The sequence below is a fragment of the Tupaia chinensis genome, unplaced genomic scaffold, assembly GCF_000334495.1.
Source record: "Tupaia chinensis unplaced genomic scaffold, TupChi_1.0 Scaffold000404_1, whole genome shotgun sequence".
Classification (NCBI taxonomy): Eukaryota; Metazoa; Chordata; class Mammalia; order Scandentia; family Tupaiidae; genus Tupaia; species Tupaia belangeri.
Window position 1 is genome coordinate 20,686 of NW_006159906.1, and position 20,703 is coordinate 41,388.

Here is a 20,703-nt window from a genome sequence, read left to right on the forward strand (position 1 = left end):
ACAATGAATATTCTCTTATCTAAAGAGCTATACTGACCCAGGCCTCAACTTGGGCTCAGCTGTCTTAGCTGTTGACGCCAACCTCATTTTTCCTAGTGTGTTGGATTACTCCTTCTGTATTTGTGCTGCTTGGTTTTGGCATAATTAGTACAAATCCTGGAGGCAAGTAGATGCATCCAAAGATAAAAAACCGTGGGTGAACCCCTAAGAGGGATTATTTTCTGCTGCTATTGTTGTTTACCATGTTTCTAGCCACATTTCTAAATGACTTTGGTTAGCTCAGGGGTACTCCTGAGACGGGAAGTGGGAGGAGAGGAAAGAAAATTAATTTTTTAGAGGAAGAGATGAGGAATTTGGGGAGAGCTAAGGTTTCCCTCAGAGGCTTGCAGACTGTCTGGACGTGGTCAAGGAGTCCAGGATAAAATCCCCAACAGTGATTCTATGGTCCTGGATTGACCTAATGAAGAATGTGGGTTCTCTGAAGAGAACAGTCTCTCCTGATACTTGATCATGAGTCACATGACCATGTCAGGTGTCATTTGATCAAGCCTTTCCTCCTATTGGGCTGATCAGAGATTGATGTGGAGCTTCTGAGAGTCTCTGAGCAGGGGCTGGACCTCGAGCTCTGTCCCCCAAATACAGGGTCCTCTAAGGGATGTGACCACTGGCTCCAGGTTCTATGTCCTCCTTGAGCAGGGGACTTCTGACTGATAATAGTAAGTATGGATTTCAATGATAAAATCTTTTCTTGAGTTTTTAAGTAAGGAAAAATTGGAAATACTTTATCGTCTTTAAAAATTAATAAAGGAAGAAATACATTTATTTTAAGTAAAATGGAGATTCACATTATTCTTGGTTATTGAAAGAAGATAGTCCCATCATTCTGTCATACTCCTCATTTCTTAAGCATGAGGAGAAGGGAGGGTGAGACATCTCAAGGAAGGTTCTATCTGTTTTACCGGGGCTCCTCTGGGTGATCCATCTTGTGTCTTCCATGGGATCCCAGGCCCATGATCACAGATGATCTAAGTTGTTGGTTCCCATCTCTCCCAGGAAGCAGAGTCCTCAGAGGAATCGATCACAGGAAGGCAGTCAGATCTGATATATATCTCAGTGGCATGTAGGACCAGGGCAATGGGTGCTGTCCAGTAGGTCATGAGAAATGTTGAGAAAGGACTATTGGTTGATTTATAGTTAGAATTTCTATATCCTATGAGTACTGTAACTTCCTGAGTGCTAAGATATCTCCACGAGGTAACTATAGACTTCTTGGTGATTTTGAGAATCATATGGGTTAATGTTTATGAAAGTACTTTAATGAAACCACATACACTCATGAACCTTGTCAACATTATTATTGACCATTTGACCTTGACTATTGATTCATGGAGATTTTAGAGTTTAATATTCCCAGGGTTTTTCTTTGAGGGGCCCCTATAAGATCACTATGTCCCTACCTTCATTCCATATAATCACCTCTCCAGATTTCCCAGGTTAGAGAGCTGGCTGGAGAGAAGAAGCAGAGGGAAGGAGGCTACTTCTTATTCTAGTTGTTCCCCTTTCTTCCTGGTCCTCTTTTTAGCAATTTCTATACAATCCTGTGATTCATTGCAGCTGCAGCTATCATGGGAGGAGGAAGCCATAGGAATGGGAATGTACATGAAGGCCATGCAGAGAGGCCAGAGAGTGAATTATGAAGTCACGGTGTGGGGCCACGTGGAAGGGTAGCAGGCTCAGGTGACTGACCCCCTAGTCCAGCAGGCCCTCCTTTGCCTGCTCTGTTCCTGGCTGCAGCTTTGTACTTCCTGTCTCCTGTAGCTCCCTGGGCCAGCATCATGATTCGATCCACTTTCATCAGCTGTTGTGCCCAGACCCCCTCTGTGAGGTGTGTAACAGATCGACAGCTGAGGTCAATCACCTGCTGGACCACGTGTCCATGGAAGAGATTGCTCCCTTTGTGTCCCTGTTGACTTTCACAGTTTTGGTGACTGAGTCATCCATTTATCTGCCCTCAATACTGTCATCAAGCCCTTCAGGAGATCTAACAACAGACCCTCTGTCTGAGACTTATCAACTTCCAGCCTCCAACCTACCAGTCTGATGAACCTCTTGGCTCACTCACTTTCACCCTCAGCACTGGGTGATGCTGTGCCACCCAACCTGTGCTGCCCTTAGATTCCAAATTCCCAGCAGACTTTGTCCCGTTTTCACCACTTGCTTGGCCTGAATCTCTTCACATCAAAGCTAGAGAATAGATTTTGTTCTCTAACCGGAAGTCACTTTGCCTCATTGGCCCTGCAGGGTTGTCCACGTCTGTCCCAGCATTAAGAGATCTTAACCAGTCAAATAGCACAATTTCACAGGTGTCCTTACCTCCTGCCAAGTGCTCACTTTCTTCCAACTTGGCACAAAGTGAACTCGAGTGGGAACTTCTTACCTACCATTCTTCTGAGGCCAGTTTTGGAAAGGCCATTGTAGCCAATATTGCAAAGCTGGGTAATCTCTCCTTTCTGAGCCCTGAAGACCTGGTACGTCTAAAGAGATAAATCCAAAAGAAAGACAATATCTTGATGTAGAAAGAGAAGGAAAAAGAAATGAGGTATTTCTCAAAACAACTTGGCCCCCACTTCCAACTGAATTCTTCAGGGAAAATACCTTGGCAGCCTCCTCTCCTGTTTTAGTAGCAAAGGCAAAACAAAGCAGCTGCATGTGCATCAGCAACTCCAATATCTTAAGACTTCCAAACACCATTTAGGGAAAAAAATGTATTCAGCTCCTTTGCAATCTCCCATCTCTACACAGTGAGTCTGTGCACCCTACTTTTCCTATCTCAGGTGAAGCTCCTCAACAACCCTCTTCTACAGAATCTCCCAGGCTTCCATAGCCAAAGAAGCCCCTCTGTCCTTCCCCGTCACCAACCTTGGTCCATGCTTGAAATCCAACCTGTCCCAAAACTCTGCCCCAATATGAGTCCAAACATCTTACTCAGGCCCTGTCAAAGGCCCACTTCAACCCTCAAGTCCAAATCCTGCCCCCTTCTTCTGTGTCCTAGATTAGAATCTGTGGAGTATGCTTTTGTAGACCCCGGAAATGAGCCAAGGTCTCTTTTACCATCTGAAATTCACCTCCTGAATGTAACATGTTGAAGAAAGAACAGAAAAGTACATGGAGTTTACCCTCTGTGTTCCAAAGATTTCGGAAAGAATTTTCAACGCTCAACTTTTCATTGGTCAGCTAGTCCTCTAAGTCCCATGTCTCTATCTCCATTCTTCCTGGAGAATTCCCTCTGAGCAGTGAGCTTCAGAAGAAACTGCAGCACCATCTTCAAAAGAGACTCATCCAATACTGGTGGGCCTGCCCTACAGGGCCCATGAGTCTCTGTCAGTGATGAATCCTCAGACGGAAACTACTGAGACATCTGAGTCAAAGAGAAGTTAAGGATTCTTGTGGGTTTCCTTAAGGGTCAGAGAAACAAAGAACTAGGTACTTGGGGATTGGGCCAAATGGAATTTTCCAGGGGAGGAATAGAGAAATGCTTCTCTTAGGGGAGCCTGTATTTAGGGGATGCTGGGGAAAAGAGTCATGGACAGAGTCTAGAAAAAGGTACAAATGATTATCTGCTGAGTGACTCAGAAACATCTTCGGACAGCACTCTTGTGTCTGAATTTGAAAGATCTAAGATATAAGTCTTTCAAAAAATAACTAACAAGCCTTGTTGGTAAGTGAAAATCAGAAAGAACTTGAAAAGTCCTGGAAGTACTTCTGAGCAAGAAATTTGAAATGAGTGAGGATCAAATACTCATCACTATGAATAGTTCATGGTATTCTGTCAAGTACGTATTGCTTCTTCCTGAAAAATCTGCCAAATGACCCACAGACATTTGGCACCATCTTTGGGTGGGGACCAAAACCTGAATACCTCTGAACAGATTTCCTTTATTCCTAACAGCAAACAAGATCTGTTGGAAGCTCATATTAAATGATTTCATATGAACATGATGCAGGTCTTTTCCCCAAGGTCATTGAATTTATTCAGATCTTTAATGAGACAGAGGACCTATTACACCCCCACTTACATTCCAATTTTTTCTGTTTAGAAATCTTATTTCTGAGGTAGATTCCAATTCTTGCATCTTCATGCACCTTAGAGAAGGTGCTAATGATCCCTTTAGAGAGAAGGTAGGAAGAACAAATGCTGTTCCCATTTAGATGATGTTCTCCATTCCACCTCAGTTGTACAAAAGGGAAGACAGGGAGTCATGAACACCCAGCCTCTAATATTAGCCATGAGCATTCAGAGAACATTCAGAGAGCTTAAGAGAGCAGACAGCCTTTTCTGCCTTGCACACACAGCATCATGGGCACATAGTCAGAAAGTGAAAGTTCTAGCCAATAGTCACAGCCCAGAGCAGCCCACAAGGCTGAACCTGAACCACAGGATAAGAAAAATTGTTCCACCAATACAGTGTAAAGGCCTTAAGGCCAAAAGCCAAAGAATTTCGGATACCTTTTGTTATCCAACATGTCTAGGGAAATATTCACAGCAAAGGAGCTCTGTGCTCATCCATCACAAAGCAGTAACATATTGACAACCTGTGGGTCAGAAGATTCTCCAGTGATGGACAGGAACATGAGTAAAGTAGAAAGCACTCAGACCACAGAAAGGCCTCTCTGGGAATATCAGAAACCCAAGATCCTTAGTCATCAGACCTCAAAGATCATGTTTGGCAGAGCTGAAGTTTAATTTAGGGATCAGGGAGAAGAGCCAGGCTCATGGCTGTCCAGTAGACATGTTCTTTGCCTCTCATAATCTGCCTGGCCAGGCCTCACTGCCTCCTGCCCAGAATGCCTCCGGTGGGGATGTGGTAGTTTCCCTCTTGCTTCATGTCCAGTTGGATGACACAAGGGTCTTCCTGGATTAGACACAGGAGACCTGCATCCCTAAGCATGCCTTCTTGACGTGTCTCATTAAGAAATTCAAACCAGATGAAAGGTGAATGAGCCCTCTGGTGTCCAAAGCAGGAGAGCCTGGTGGAGGGGACATAGCCTTGGGGACAGCAGGACTTAGAAGAAACAGCCACCTTGCTCAAGGCAAGAAGTTACAGGAGACATGAGGGAGCAAATCTTTGCCATCCTCATCACAGATGAGGCACCTTCGTGCTGAAAGTCTCTTTAGAGAGCAGGTGAAGCACATTTTGTCATGGCTTTGTCCAAACATGAAGTACAAGGGCTGAAAAAGTTCTCAGGAGAAGGGCAGCTTCCTCTCATCGCCACACACCAAAGGCCTAGGGAAAAAGACAGGACTTTACCTTCTGGGAGGTACTCAGCTGCTCCTTACAGGAGATAAAACCAAAAATAATAGGATCTGCCGGAGTTTAGGTTCTCTTCTCAGGGCAACCTCTCTCTCACAGATCAGAAGACGTATAGGAAGTTTAGATAAAATGCTATAATTAATTTGACAATTTACCTTAACCTTTGATTTAACTTAACAAGACAAACAAAAAAGGCCTGGTTGCTTGTGGTCTAAACACCTGAGTCACTATGGTAATCCTAAAGGCTGGGAACTTAAGTTCCACTGAAAGGCAAGATCTGGAAAAGCCCAGGTCAGAGCCTCTGCAAAATAAAAACCAAGAAAAACCCTAAATGTTTCTAATGTGGGAGACTTGGGCACTGGACAATGCCCGTAACAGACATCCTCCTGTCCCTACTAGGGTCTGTCCCCAACATAAAGGAGTTGGCTGTTGGAAAGAAGAATGTCCCAAGCTCGGGATAACAAACAAACAAACAAAAACAACAACAACAAAAGAAAAAAAACGAAACAAAACAAACAAAAACAATCCAGCAGTTAGCATAATGGCTGTGTCGCTGGACTCCCACGTAGTCGACCGTGGTTCGCGTCCCGGACCCGGTGGCTTAAACTCACTCTGGGTGCATGTGCGTACGTGCCCAAGATCCCAAGAGGAGAATGGAGGAGAGGGGATTGTGGTGTGGCCATCCCCCCTGGGGGGTGATTTCTCACTTTCTGTCTCTCTGTCTCTCTCTGTCTGTCTGGTGAGCACACTAAAGAAAAAAAAAAAAAAAAAAAAAAAAAAAAAAAAAAAAAAAAACAGAACTTCTGAGTCCCTGCTGGCTTCTAAAATTGAGAATTGATAGGATCTGAGGTCCTAACATCTCCATTTGGATATCTGAAAAATCTCACTAGACAAGCCTAAGGTAACCCAAATTGACATATAAATGTGTGTGTGTGTGTGTGTGTGTGTGTGTGTGTGTGTGTTTTCCAAGAGAGTTTTTTGCTATACAGGGCACTGGATAGAAGACAGAGACAGAGACAGAGAGAGGGGGTGGGAAATCATCCCCCAGGGGAGATGGCCAAGCTGTGGTCCCTTCTCCATTCTCCTCTCAGGAATTGGGGCGTGCATACCCACATGCCAGGTATGTTTCAGGCTGCTGGGTCCAGGACTCGAGTCACAGTTGAATATGGGAGAGTCCAGTTCCTTGGTCACTATGTCACTTGCTGGCCCACAAAATGGGCTCATTAAGATACTAATTTTTGTCTCAATCAGAGGTTAAGGTTGGTTCCAAAAGTAGAATTACAAGAAAATCAAGGAAAAATAATAGTAAACAGGAAAAAGAGACAAAGAAGGTAGTTTTGTGAAGGAATTTTAAATATGGCAAGTAGGTGAAATTTTCTTAAAAAAAAAAAAGTGCTTTTCATATTAAAAGACAAATGCTTGTCCTAATCAGCTCTCAGTATTCACAAGAAATTCTCCAAAAGCTCACGCAGTGGTCAGGAGTGGGCTTGGATGACCTCCTTCAGCCTGTCCCTACTGCCTAGTGGTTAGAACTGCCTGGGAGTCCCCCAACTGCCAGTTCACAGAACCCTAACCTAGTGGTTGAAGCTGGCAGAGGACTCCCCCAACTGCTAGTTCACAGAACCCTCACCCAGTGGTTAGAGCTGCCAGGAGAGTCACCCAACTGCCAGTTCACAGTACCCTGGCTCTGCCTTTCATAGTTTCCTTGTTATGCTAGAGTGTCTTTGGCCTCTGTTACGCTGAGATATTCTTGTAAAAATTGACACCACAGTTATGCTGGGAGGAAGTGCTCCTTCACAAAACCCAGCACCTACCCAGTCTCTCACTGGGGTTACTTTGACAAATACCCTAGGAGTTTGGGGGAGAAACAGGGGACAGAAATCAAGTCCTGAGACACCTATTCTCTCTCACATTTTGATCTGCCTTTTTAATACTGGCCTATTTTTAAAATTTTTTTTTTATTATTTTTTTTTTACTGTGGCTCTTCTATTTATCTTTGTTTACCTACTAACCGGACTGGGAAATACACTTGGGTCTACATCTCTTCACTCATTTTAGACTCTTTCCTCTGATCGGCAATTTACCTACTAACCGGACTGGGAAATACACTTTGGTCTACATCTCTTCACTCATTTAAGACTCTTTCCTCTGACCATCAAAAAATCCTAGAAAAAAATGTCCCAAATTCTCTTACAGATTCAAGACCAAGTAGACTCCATGATTGCGGTAACTCTCCAAAACCAAAGGGGCCTAGACTTTCTCACAGCAGATAAAGGGATTCTCTTCCTCTTTCTAAAAATACCATTGCTGCCTTCACCCTTCCCATGGTTGCCCTCACTGTAATTCTTCTCTTAGTTTCTACAAGACCTTCTCTCCTAAAAATGCTGAACTACTTCATCTGAGACACCATCCAACAATTGGCCCTGAACAGGCTAGAAACATCTTGCGGCTCCAGAGAGTATAATATTCATGCTTGCCTCCAGAGGACCCACAGCCCTCCCCATCGCCCTAAAAATCAACACCCCTTCCCAGCTTAAAGCAGCTCGAGAAGACTGACCATCGCCCATAATCCCTTCTTCCACCTTCATCTCATCATTTTTTTTTCTTTTTTAAAATAAAAGATAAAGGTTGGAAATGTTAGATCAGCCCCTGAATGGCCGTTAGGTTATTTCCCATCAGAAAATACGGTGACGGTTGCAGTGACTTTGACTAGAATCCTCTGGCTGGAACCCTCCCTTACTAGCAGCTGACACGCAGAGATGGGCCGATAAGGCCACATGGCAAGTAAGCTAATCAATGTACCTGCCATTCTTGTGTCCCTACCCCTTCACCCCTCCTATATAAATAGGTCACATCTCCTCAGTAGGGTGGGCTGAAGCTCCTCTAACTTTAGACCCTGAGGTTCTTTTTCTCTCAATAACCTTGCCTTTTTCCCTTGAAAAAAGTTGCCTTTACTGACAACTGCTGAAGCCCAGAATATTGCTATAGGTATTGAGAAGTTCCTGGAAGAGAAAGAAGGGTGCAGGTATGGAACCCATTATACCTGCCCCCAAGAGCCCCTCTTCTCCCTTGTGAAAATTAGCAAAACCAGGCACAACACAGAACTGCAGGCCTGTCCTTTCCACTCCTGAATTCTCCCTGCTGAGCTTTATCTCTATATCCAGAGAGAAGATACTTCCCAGCATTTCAAAGGAGTAAAATTCCTCCCCCTCATTCTAATATTCTCATTCCTTTATTAAAAGTATTGATCCCTTCCAAATAATTCATTCATCATTGAAAATATTGATTATCCCAATAAATACCCTAATAGAGTGGTATCTTTTTTGTGTGTCTTTTTGAGTCATAGACTTTGGGTAATCCTGGCTTTTACTAAAGGAAAGGAAGGATTTTAATAGACTCTTACTAGTGGCCTCTCTTGGGCTTCTTGGAGCAGGCAGGTCTCCAGGAGCTCTTGCTGCAGAATGGATATCATTTGCCCCAAAAGCTCTTTTTCTCCTGATTAAATTCTAGGAGCTTGGTTCGGATACCTACCTGTTAGCTGAATCTGAATAAGGCTGAACAGCAGCCAATGGTGAAGGATCTGGACGGCATCTTCCCAAGCTCTTCAATCTAGTGGAGGGGCAGGGTGGCAGCTGTCCCCATCTGCCGACCCTTCCTGTGCCAACTCCCAGCAGCCTCTCAGCACTTTGACAGCTGATACTGAAGGGAGATTGTGTAGGTGGGGACCTGACAGTGTAGGCAGGGACTTTCTCTGCTTGTAAATCCCTGGGCCTTGAGTAACTTCCACCGGCCACCACTAAGGAGGGCTTTAGCGGAGTTAAACTCCCTGTCCCCCATTACATGTACATAGAACTTGTGGCTACAGGTGTCCCTTCGGTGGAGTAGCCTCTCCCAGCAACCACTGGTAGCAGGAGCTGAGTCAGGACTGGGCTCTCTAGCAAGGCTGCAATCCCCTGTTAGAGACAGATGCAAGTAGGACACCATGTCTGTTGAGCAGGAGGAAATGCCTTCCTCCATCCTGTGAGGACACATTTGTCTTTTCCCAAGATCCTCTGTTTGATTTGCTCAGGGAGAAGGGCGAGGAAGGAGCAAGGGGGTTCCTCTTAATCTTTCTTGAGAGGAAGTGGAAGCACTTCCACTCCATCCACCTTCAGAAGGTTTGATGTGGCAGTTCAAATCAGCACCAGAGGAGCCAACAGAGGACAATGGTCAACCTGAAAGACCCTCACTCAGTCCTCTCCTTCCCAGCTCCCCTGGTCTCAGGAGTCAGGAATATCGTGGACTTGACAATCATCGAAACAAACGACAAAGGAAAGAGAGCATTAATATAGCCCAGAACTCCGGGGATTACACTCTCTCTCTCCATTTCTGTTGTTCCTCTATTGGGTCCACAGCATTGTGCCCCTAATCATATGGTTCACCTCTCAAAGTGTCACTTGTCTGAGCCTTGTTGCTCCAATGCTTCTAGGCAGATTTGGCCAAGTCCTGGTCATTCACTTATGGAAGATGCCTTTTGAACAGCCACAGGGGTACAGGCTCCCCCTGCGTCTGGCAGTCTCATTCTGGTTTGGCATTTAGTACATGTTGGCTGCCTCCTTAGAGCTCTTCTTCTTTGAAGGACTCAGCTAAGTGCTTGGGAGCAGTGATTTCAAGGACGTTCTTCCAGCTGATGCTAACATCTCTGGGGGGCTTCTTGAGGTTTTGAATGTAAGCTGCTCTGTTCCTTAAGAGGACTTTCCCTGGAGAAGCAGCCTGGTCCTGGCCTCCTCTCCCTCCAGCATCCCCATTACTCATGGTAGGAGAGGTTCCTTGAGGGAGGTTTCTTAGGAGAGGCTATTGTGATCCCCACATGGGCTTCTGGGTGGTCTGGTAGATCTGGGCAAAACTCCACAGTGTTCTGTCAGTGACTTCTGGCCCAAGAGGGGCTGGACGCTCTGGTCTACATGTACCCCTCATATATTGACCCCATCTGAAAGGGTAAAGGTGTCAGCTGATCAAAATGGCCCAGAGGGTCTTTCCAGCTAGAGTGTCCCAGGAGGCCTGCTGTTTTCCACACCTACAAGGTTCCTGCTAGGACACTTGCAAGCCAGTGGCACTTAGAAGTGAATTGCTTTGTGATAATATTTCTGAACACCTTCGAATGATCACTGGTGGTCTTATAGCTGATTACTTGGGACAGGAGTAGGGGGCAGTGGAGAGGCAGGGCAGCTCCAACTCCAGCAACAGGACATGGTACCAGGCTCCTTTCAGAGGCCCCAGACCTGGTCCCAGTGACAGCATGCAGAGTCAAAGGATGATTGCAGGCTCATCAGAGCTGTCCTAGCCCTCCTCTGACCTGGGATTCCCACATATGATGGACCTGCCCATGTGGTTGGACTTTGAATCATGTGGTCTCACTGCAGTCCAGGCCTAGACTCCTATTTACTCTGTTACACAGGAAGGGTACAGAGGCTCTGTCACCCACAGCCAAATGTTCTGAGGTCTTGTGGACTGTTCTCACTTACATGTGTGTGCATAAACTGAGACACACACAGAATTGGTTTAGAACCAATAAAGTACTCCAAAGTTCGATACCTCCTCCATGTCCTTATGTTTGGAGTAGGATAGCAGGTCATGTGACATGTAATTAAGATGACGAGACAAATGTAGGAGGTTGCATTTGGAGCACCCCAGCACACACTGAGCTCAGTAGCTACCAGATCAGGGCGTGGCGAGGAGGCTCACTAAGAAAGGGAGCCCTGTCCCATGGAGACACATTCTCACGCTGAACCACCATAACCACCAACAAAGGTTTCATGGACTGGCAGCAGGTGGCTGTGGAGCAGGATGAGGAGTGTGAGGACCAATGCCTGGACTCAGACAGTGACCTCTAAAGGTTAAGGGCACAAGCTCTGAGGTCAGACAGATCCAGTGATCTTCGGAAGGCATTAACATTCAAGCCTCAGTCTCTTCATTTGTGACAGGGGATAGCAGCTTATATCATATTACATTATATGATGAGCTAAAGGGGATTGCATTTGAGGGTCCTTGCACACATTGGGCTCAGTGGCGAGGAGCCAGACCAGCATTAGGTCTGGTTCCAATCAGAGATGTCAATTCCAGAGCAGAGGACCAGCAAAGATTCTCATAGAAAATGGGAGCCTAGGGGACCAGCAGGTGGCGTGGTGGTTAAGGTGCTGGACATTCCCACATGGCTGACCGTGGTTCAAGTCCTGAACCTGGTGGCTTGCTTCCTCACTTTCTCTCTCTCTGTGTGTCTCTCTCTGGTGAAAATAAAATTAGTAAATGAATAAATAAAATTAAAAAAAATTCTTTAAAAAAGAAAAGAAAAAAAGAAAATGGGAGCCTAGTCCTAGGGGAGGCATATTTTCGGGCCACTATGACAATGGAAACCACTGCAGTTGTCTGTCATTGTGACAAGAACTGTGGAGGTGCCTAATTCCTGTCCTAAGGAATGGGACAAGAAAAACAGCAGGGATTTGCACAGTGACTTTCCTGTAATGGTGTGCTCAACACAGGAGAGAATGAACTGGAGTCCATGGTTCAGGCCAGGCTGACAGACTGCCCAGGTGACCAGGTGGATGGGAGCTATCGTGAAATGTTTCCCACAACATTCACGTGTTGGAAGCTTCATCCCCAAAGCACCAGTGTGGAGAAGTCCCAGGTTAAGCGGTGATCAGACATGAGGCTCTATCTCCCCAGTGGATTAATGCCATTATCATTAGAGTGGGAGCCTGATAAAGGATGAGTTTGCCCTCTTCCCTTCCCTTCTCCCAACCCTCACAAACAATTGGCACAAAGCTCCATAAATCCCATCCCAGTGGAAATAGGGGGATAAAACTAAAATAAAAATATTCAAGGTTAAATTAAATGACAGTTCAGGTAGGGTTGATCGTGTACAGACTGTTGGCTGGGTAAATCTCCACCTTTTCTGTTTCTGGTCAGCATCCTTCATACTTTCAAGGAGCTATCCCCCCGTTTAATCTTCCCAAGGTAAGGCACAGCAACGTAAAGTATCATCCTAGGCCAGAGGATACTCACAGATGTAGAGGATAGAGTGGAAATCTAATTTTGAAACTGGCCATTCCATTGGAGAAGGCATCAGAGAAGAGAGAAACCCTGAAGGAATGTGTTGATGCTTTCAGCTGGACCAAGAAATCAAGGTTTGCACAAAACTTGCCCAGAACCAGGATGGAGATGGGATTCTAAACATGGGTACTGGAACTAATGGTTATTTGCAGATCAGAACAAGGATGAGATGACAGAATTCAGTAGGTGCCTAATTCCTATTTCCACCTTCAGCCTGCTTCTTCTTTCTGCTCCTCACAGGTTCTAGGGTCCTGGAAGTCAGACCAGCATTAGGTCTGGTTCCAGTCAGGGATGTCAATCCAGGCTGACTTCCCAGAAGCTTTGACTTTTCCCAGGAAAGCTTGAGAACCGTCACCCTTGCTTATTGGTTTTCTTTGTCCAAAGCCCGTCAGGGGCACGAGCGGCGACACCAGCCTCTCCCTCCTGCTTCTCTGGGTATTGAGTTGTTTCAGCTTCCTTACCCCTCCCTACTTGGTTGCTTTAAGAAACTACAACAAAACAAAAGCCAGCAGGGTTCTGCTCCTCTGCACAGGCCCCCAGCGGAATGTTCATGGCCTGAGTCTCCCTTCCCCACACAGCTGGGGTCTCGCTCCCAGAGGATTCACCTCCAGTAGGTGGGGCAAGGATGAACCTAATTTATTTTCCACTCTGAGTCTGAATAATGGCAGGAGTGGGGGGCAGGGAGTTCTGAGCATTCCATTGCTTTGCTTTGCTTTTTCAAGAAGACTCCACACCACCCTCACCTCTACACCACCTTCATCTTTTTCACTGGAAGCTCCAACCTCTTTGATGTTTTGTTTTGTTCTGTTTCTACCAGCTTCCACTCCACTGAGCAGTTACACAGTTCTGACATTATGGCATCGATAAGGATAAAGATGAGGATCCATTTGATTCCTTTGACTAGTTTGGCTTTAACAAACTGAATGGGGTATCCAAGAAGAGACCTTCTGTTAAGAAAACTGCTCAGAAGACCCCAGTGACTTGCTTCCTGATGAACACGCACTTGTGTAAACTACCCTCTTTTAAAGTGGGTGGGAAACTTAGTGATTTGCTTCTAAACAATTGATTTAGGAAAAATGATGGCCTTTCAGTTCCATTCTTAGTTTATAAATGATTGTAACTTTTTTCCTGCTCCCAGACTGTTTTTTTCCTGGATGTGATGAAGTAAGCATCATACCAGAGAGACCAATGAAAGCAACTGAGGGTGGCCTCCAGCCAACTTTAGCCAACAACAGCAAGGAATTGAGGCCCTCAGTCCAACAGGTATTGAGGAGCCAAATCCTGCAAGGATCTACCTAAGCGAGCATGGAAGTGTATTCTCATACACACAAACTTTCAGGCGAGCCCCTGGCCCTAAGGCGACACCTCGACTGCTGCCTCTGAAAGACCCTGAAGCAGAGAACCCAACTAGGTCTTGTCTAAACTTCTGATCTACAAAAACTGTCAGGCAGTGTGCTCACACACACACACACACACACACACACACACACACACACACTGTTTATATATAGACACACACAAAATTCCTTTTGCTGCTGGCCAACACCAGCCTTTGGACCTTCCTCCAGGATGGCTCAGCACTTATCACCCTCATGGTCTCATGCACACACCCAGGTCTTCCTTATCCTTCGATAGGGCTGCAATATGTTTTGAGAGCTTAAGCTTGACCAGGAAAATGTAGGCTCAGTGCTCCAGATGTGATCCGGGCATGTTATATATATCCGCCTTCCCTGCCCATACACACATTTTAAGTCATTGAGTTTTGAGATACCTGTTACACAGCAAAAGATAACTAATATACTCCTAACTTACTGTGACCTTGGTGTACGAGGTAGTGTGACTAGAAGGCAAGGACTAGGATCATCTCTTCCAGATAGGAAGATGAACATCTGACAACATCTTGGAAGATTTTTTTCTCTGTACTCAAAGACTTCCACTCTTGGGAACCAGCAGTTAGTGTAATGGCTATGTCGCTGGCCACGTAGTCGACCGCGGTTCGTGTCCCAAACCCGGTGGCTTGAAACTCAGGCCGGGCGCGTGTGCATGCGTGCCCAAGATCCCAAGAGGAGAATGGAGGAGAAGGGATTGTGGCATGACCATCCTCCCTGGGGGGTGATTTCTCACTTTCTGTCTCTATGTCTCTCTCTCTCTGGCTGGTGAGCACACGTGCCCTATATCGAAAACCTCTCAAAAAAAAAAAAAAAAGACTTCCACTCTTATGTAGAAATAGTGTCACTGTGCTCTCAGGGTCCTTAGTAGACTCCAGGAGCTGAGGCCTACATAAGGCAGAGTAGATGTGTTTTTCATTAAAAGTAAACATACTTTCAAAAAATTGCACATGGATTTCCAAATAATCTTTTGCATCAAAATAAACTAAAATTAAATTCCATTTTTTCAATGAACCATTTGAGATCTGTGATTTCTTAAAATAAGAAGTATGTCCTTGTAAGTTATAATAATGGGAGCCAGTTGGTAGCCCATTGGGGCCTTCGGGAGATCTTGTCTGAGGAAGATGCTCAAGGAAGGGAGACCTCAGGAAGCAGTTGTGTGGCTGACAAGATTCTGGCCAGTGTCCTATCCAAAAACTGATGTCTCAGTTTGAGAGTGCTTTCTGCACAGAGTATGGTGGTGAGAGCACAGCCTGCTGAGTGTATTTAATAGTTTGAGTTGCATAATAAAAAAGGACAAAAAACCCTAAATTTTACTTATTTAAAGAGATTATAAAAAACATTCAAATATAATACAGCATAAGAAAATTGCAACAACAAGAGAAGGTTTTAGACTCCACCCTGAGTTATGGTGATTCCGATGGTTATAGTCAGGGACGCCCTTCATGCATGGCCTAAGGTGTTGACTGTCATGGTTACACATGAAAACTTGAGCATGGCCCACCTTAGTGGCCAGTGAGGGTGGCAGAGTTGACTGGGCCTAGACACATTTCAGTGCAACTGGGGCTGCCCCCTCCCCTGTACTAGGGACCACTGCTGGAGACCCTGAAGGAATCTGAACACGGAAGTTTTGGCGTGTGGCCATGTAGGCTCAGAGATGAGGGAGGCCCTTGCATGCCTCGGTATTGGCTCAGCCTGAATCTCTGCTTGCACCACAGCTTCCAGATCTTTCTCAAATATAAGGCTGGCTTTTAGCAATTGTGTAGCTAGGTTGCTGCCCCCAAGTGCTCCTTTCCATCAGCCTGCCATGACTATAGGCCTCCATGCTCCCAACCCTTTACAAGTACTTCCTGCCTAGGGTTGGCCACCCCTTATGTTCCCCTCACACAACCAGGGAAGGCCTTCTATGCATCCCAGGGTTGATTAGAGGGGTGACCTGGACTGTGCTCACCAGTCCTGGCTGCCCTGTGTAACCTTTGGCTTCCTCTGGGTAACTCTGGGGTTTGGGGATTGAGGTCTGATCCAGCACCAAAAGCAGAGAAAGAGGTCCCTACCAGGGTTTTTCCTAAGGCCTGAGCCTCAGGGACATTTAATACAGCATACGAACATCTTCAGCGTCTTAGCACAAATGAGCCTGGTAGGGGTTATCACTGGAATGTGGGTGCCTGCCTGGTTACCAGGGTTGCAAGTTCTGTTGGGATCTATTGTCAAGAAAGTGAAGTCACTTTCTGGGATCTCTTTCCATGAGCATCTTATCTTCCTCAGATTAGATCTTCCAAAGGCCCCAAAGGGCTGTCTTTGCCCTGTCTGGCTGTTTCCTAACTATGCACAGTTATACTTACACAGACCCCTTCTGTCCCAGAGTAGGGTTGGGTCCACTAAGCACCTCAGCTTTGGGGAGACAAAGCTGGGTACGGTCTTGGATAGAATACCCCTTCTTACCACTTGCGTGACCCTGGACAGGTCATGGGGTTTTCCAGGGTTTCCCTAACCCCCGTCTGCTCACTGGAGTTGTTCTGGCATCTACTTTCTAGAGTGTCATCAGATGTCTACACCTGCTAGTGTCTATATTCCCTGATAAACCCGAGTGCTGCTACCACAGGAGGCTAATGCACAGACTCAGAGATAAAGAATTATAAGAGAGGTGGAACAGAGAGAAACACAACTTCAGCCAGATTCGCCCCATGGTGTGGTCTGAGGAAAGTCACTTCCCTCCTCCTTGTTCTCTGGTCCTCACAGTGGGATGGTTGAAGGTAGCTGCAATTTAGATCTCATTTCCCTCTGGCATGACCCTTTCTTGTTTTACATTATATCTAGAATCAGATCCAAAGGCCTCCTGTTAGCCTAATGGGTGGGTGACCCCAACACGGCTCTCCAAAATCTATTCTTTGTGGCCATGTTGTGTAATCCCCTATCCTTGAGGGTAAATTCGATGTAGGATGTGGCTTGTAAAGGACAAGAGAATAGAAACCAATGAGATGTCATATACAAGACAGTTATGGGAAATATGCGTCTTCTGGTTCTCTTTCTCCATTTTATCTGTTTCTCTTCCTCTGTCTCTCTCTATTTCTCTGATCCCTTGTGATAGTGAAGCAAGGTGGATTATGGAGATCTGTCCTTGGACAGACCCCAGTGGCAAGGAACCAACAGAAGACCTCAACTGACAGAGAGGAACTGAGGCCCTCAGCACATGGAATCCTGACTAGAACCTGAGAGAACTTAGAGGTGATTCCATCCCACTTGAGCCTCGGTGTGTTCCACAGCTGCAGCCTCCTGGCAGACTTGGGTACAGAGACCCAGCTGACCCATGCCTGGTTTGTGTCCACAGAAACTGTATAATGATGACTATGGACAGATAGCGAGAACTCATCCCCCAGGGGGGATGGCCACACTGCAGTCCCTTCTCCTCCATTCTCTCGGGAGCATGCACACACGCCTGACATGAGTTTAAGTCACCGAATCTGAAGCTTGAACTGCGATCAACTACATGGGAGTCCAGTGACACAGCCATTATGCCAACTGCTGGTCCCATCTCTTTTGAGAGGCCACAGGCTCTGGCTTCAGGATTGCCTGGCCTCACAGCCCTCCTTACACTCCTTGTACCCTGGGCTCACCCCACACTGAGTGGAGAGATGGCACTGGCCTGGGGAACAGCAGTGGGTTCAGCAAAGTGTACCTCTAGGATGGTCATTACAGACCTGGTGGCGCCATAGGACTTTCAGAGACAGGTGGCTCACCTGGGCTTCAGCAGACAGTGGGAGGATAGGAGTTGTGGGTGAGTAGCAGGCAGGAACCATAGCAGTGGGTTGTCCCAGGAGGGAGGAGCTGGTGTTGGGAGGGAAGTGTATAGGGAGGCTGCAGTCAGGGGAAACTGGGCAGACTTCTAGGCATCTTGGAGATCCAAGACCTAGAGCACAGAGCAGGTGTTTGTTCTGTCCTTTCCTTTCCCCTTTCCTTTCCTTTCCTTTCCTTTCCTTTCCTTTCCTTTCCTTTCCTTTCCTTCCCTTCCCTTCCCTTCCCTTCCCTTTCCTTTCTTCTCCTTTCTTTTTCCTCCTCCTTCTTTTTTTTTTTTGTAAAGGTTTTGCCATAGCAAGTGTGTGTTTGCTGGAGAGAAACAGAGAGAGGGAAAGTGAGAAATCACACTTCCCACTCCCAGAGGGGTGGCCATGCTGCAATACCTTCTCCTCCATCTCCTCGGATTTTGGATTTGTGGCATGCACACACGTGTGCCCAGCATGATGTTCAGGATACCAGGTCTGGACCTGGAACTGTGATGGGCCATGTGGGAGACTAGTACCTTAACTACTATACCACCTGCTGGCCCTGGTGTTCAAATTCTTACAGTCACCAAAATCACAGATGATCGGGAAGATTCTAACAATAAAGGAAGGGAGAGAGAGTGAGTGGTTCAAAGTAGAAGATGCAGTCAGAGACCTCCAGTGTCAAAAATCTGTTCATGCGGAATGTCTGGGAAACAATAGCTGGCTTTTTCCCAAATGAGGGAAATTCCATGGTCCCTTCTCTTCCAGATGTTAGTAATGCTTTGTCTATAACTGCTGCACAGATCTCAGGTTACCATCTAGCCCAAGAATTGGAAGGAGCATTCCAGTCATATGCCTTAGTCTCTAGAAAGGGACTTCTTGATTTTCTTTGGGAAATATCTGACTGATTCTTGCAAACTGTCCAAATTTGCCAGGTTATGTTTTCAAACAATTTGCATGCTTTTTGGCTACTTTAAAATGTCCTTTTTTAAAGTGTAAGAGCTTTTTTAAAAAAATTTATTTATTTATTTTGTATTATTACTATTTTCAGTTTGTCCAGAGAGAGACAGATAGGAAGAGAGAAAGGGAAATTGAGAAAGCAAACCACCAGGTCTGGGACTCAAACCATAATCAGCCATGTGGGAGTCCAGGGACTCAAGCACCATGCCATCTGCTGGTCCTAGTGTAATATATTTTAATAAGCAAAAATGATGTTTAATTTTGTTTAGATACCTTAACTATACTCTTTCCTTTATTTTGGTTGCTATTTTTCATATCACTTTTTCAGTTTTATGTCCACTTGACATACATTAGATTTTTTTGTCTTGTATCTTAGATCACATTACTTGTGAGTATACTTTTTCTCTAAATTGTTTCACATTCACATCATGAACATACTCAATAAATCCTGCTTTGGGGATAATGACAAATATTCCTGGTTCTAAAGAATTCTATTCATCCCAATGCTTGTTCCATTGGATCACAATTTAAATGCATAAGTGTGGACTTGATCTATACCTGTATTGTCTGCTAACTAACTTTTTTGGGGTTAGTATTTTGTCATCCACCTTTTCCTTCCCTTCTGGACAGTTTCCTCTATTTCCCTTTGGGAAGCTAACTCCATTCTAGGTCTCAGAAAAGGTGCACGTGGAGCTGCCTTAAGGGCACTATGTAACTCACACATGGCTAAAAAGAGCCTTCCATGTTTATGGCAGCAGCAATTGGTTAGAAACAGGCAGATGGCCCAGCTAGAGAGATGATGACACTTTAGAGGGACTAGGGAGAGGTAACCGGTATTCACCTACATGTGAAACTTAGAGGATGTAGCTGTGAGTTTGTCATTCACAGATGATCTGAAAGAAATGTGTTCCCAGCATAACCCTGCCACCAGGAGAACTCTGAAATTGCCAGGTTTTAAAGGTCACTGTCTCTTATTATTGAGATAGTAGGTAACAACCCAGCAGAACTCTCTGAAGATGACATCTCTGAAAGAAGCCACATTGAGATGGAAACGGATTTAGGCTGAGTCACAAAGTACAATCTCAAGGTGCTGAAGCAGACGGAGTAGGTGCTGTGTGATGACCAGTATATGAGTCACTGGGGTCACTGCATGGGAGAAAGTGGGTAAGGGGAAATTCTTAACCACATCTGGAAAACTCTTCAACTTGGACAGTCATCAGTGTAGATTACATGACATTGATGGGGTTAGAAGCAAAGAGATATTATTGGACACTGAATAGAATTTTTTATGTTACCCTTAGTAAATTGGTCTTGCAGGGCCCCGATAATTAGTAGACATAATGAAATCACCATTCATTGTATTAACAAGGTTCATATGTATATGTGGCAGCGTACCAATAGTACTTGTTTATACATTAATCCTTGAGCTTTTATTTGGCTGTCTCTCAAAATTTCATGTTCTAGAATTTGATTGTATTGTGAAGGTATCAATAGGAAACATCATACCTGCATGGTGTTGAAACGTGAAGATTTAAGGATAATTAAGTGGCTAAGGTGGGGCTCCTATAATTGACTACTGGTAGGCTATAAGCAGAGAAAATAGGACCAGAGTAGACACACGTGGCACCTAAGACTATGTTTTCCTTCTACCTGCCAAGTTGTGGTTCAGCCTCACTAGATGTAACCCCTGGACCACCATGCCATGAACTGAATAAACCTCTGTTTTCTAAATTAACCAAACTTAGGTATTTTTCATTATCAATAGAATGGACTAGAATACCATTTAGTAATCAAAATCACCAGAAGAGTAAAAGTTAGTGTTCATCTCAGAGATACATGTGAACACCAGGAAGTCAGAGTACTTGTCCAACGTCAGGAGACACAAGTCCTGCCGTTAAACTAATTCATAGTCCTTCCTTGGCATCTGGCATGCTCCCTGCTGAGAAGCACTGGGTCCATTACTGCTCCATGTTCCAGAATGTAAAAAGCAAAGACTCTGAGAAGTGTCTCAGGTCTGACTGCCTTCCTATGAGTCTGTGAGACAGATGATCTCTAACAACTTACATCCTCAGATTTTATATACCTGGAACCTCATGAAAAGGTCTGGAAAGATCATTATTGAAAAGCGTGGGTTAAAGAGGCAGAACCTCACCTTTAGAACTTGTACCTTTCATGCCTGCAGGTGGCATAGTT

At 45.3% G+C, this 20,703-nt stretch overlaps 1 long non-coding RNA gene across 1 annotated transcript in view; it reads right to left on the minus strand.

Annotated features, from left to right (window-relative positions):
* LOC102494654 (uncharacterized) overlaps positions 1 to 2,439 on the minus strand; it is a 2,851-nt gene extending 412 nt beyond the window's left edge. Inside the window, exons 1-2 of the long non-coding RNA XR_003550357.1 lie at positions 2,374 to 2,439; positions 960 to 1,141 (exon numbers count right to left, since the gene is read on the minus strand). This is a non-coding gene — a long non-coding RNA (uncharacterized LOC102494654). The remainder of the gene's footprint in view (positions 1 to 959; positions 1,142 to 2,373) is intronic.
* Between the last annotated feature and the right edge of the window lie 18,264 nt (positions 2,440 to 20,703).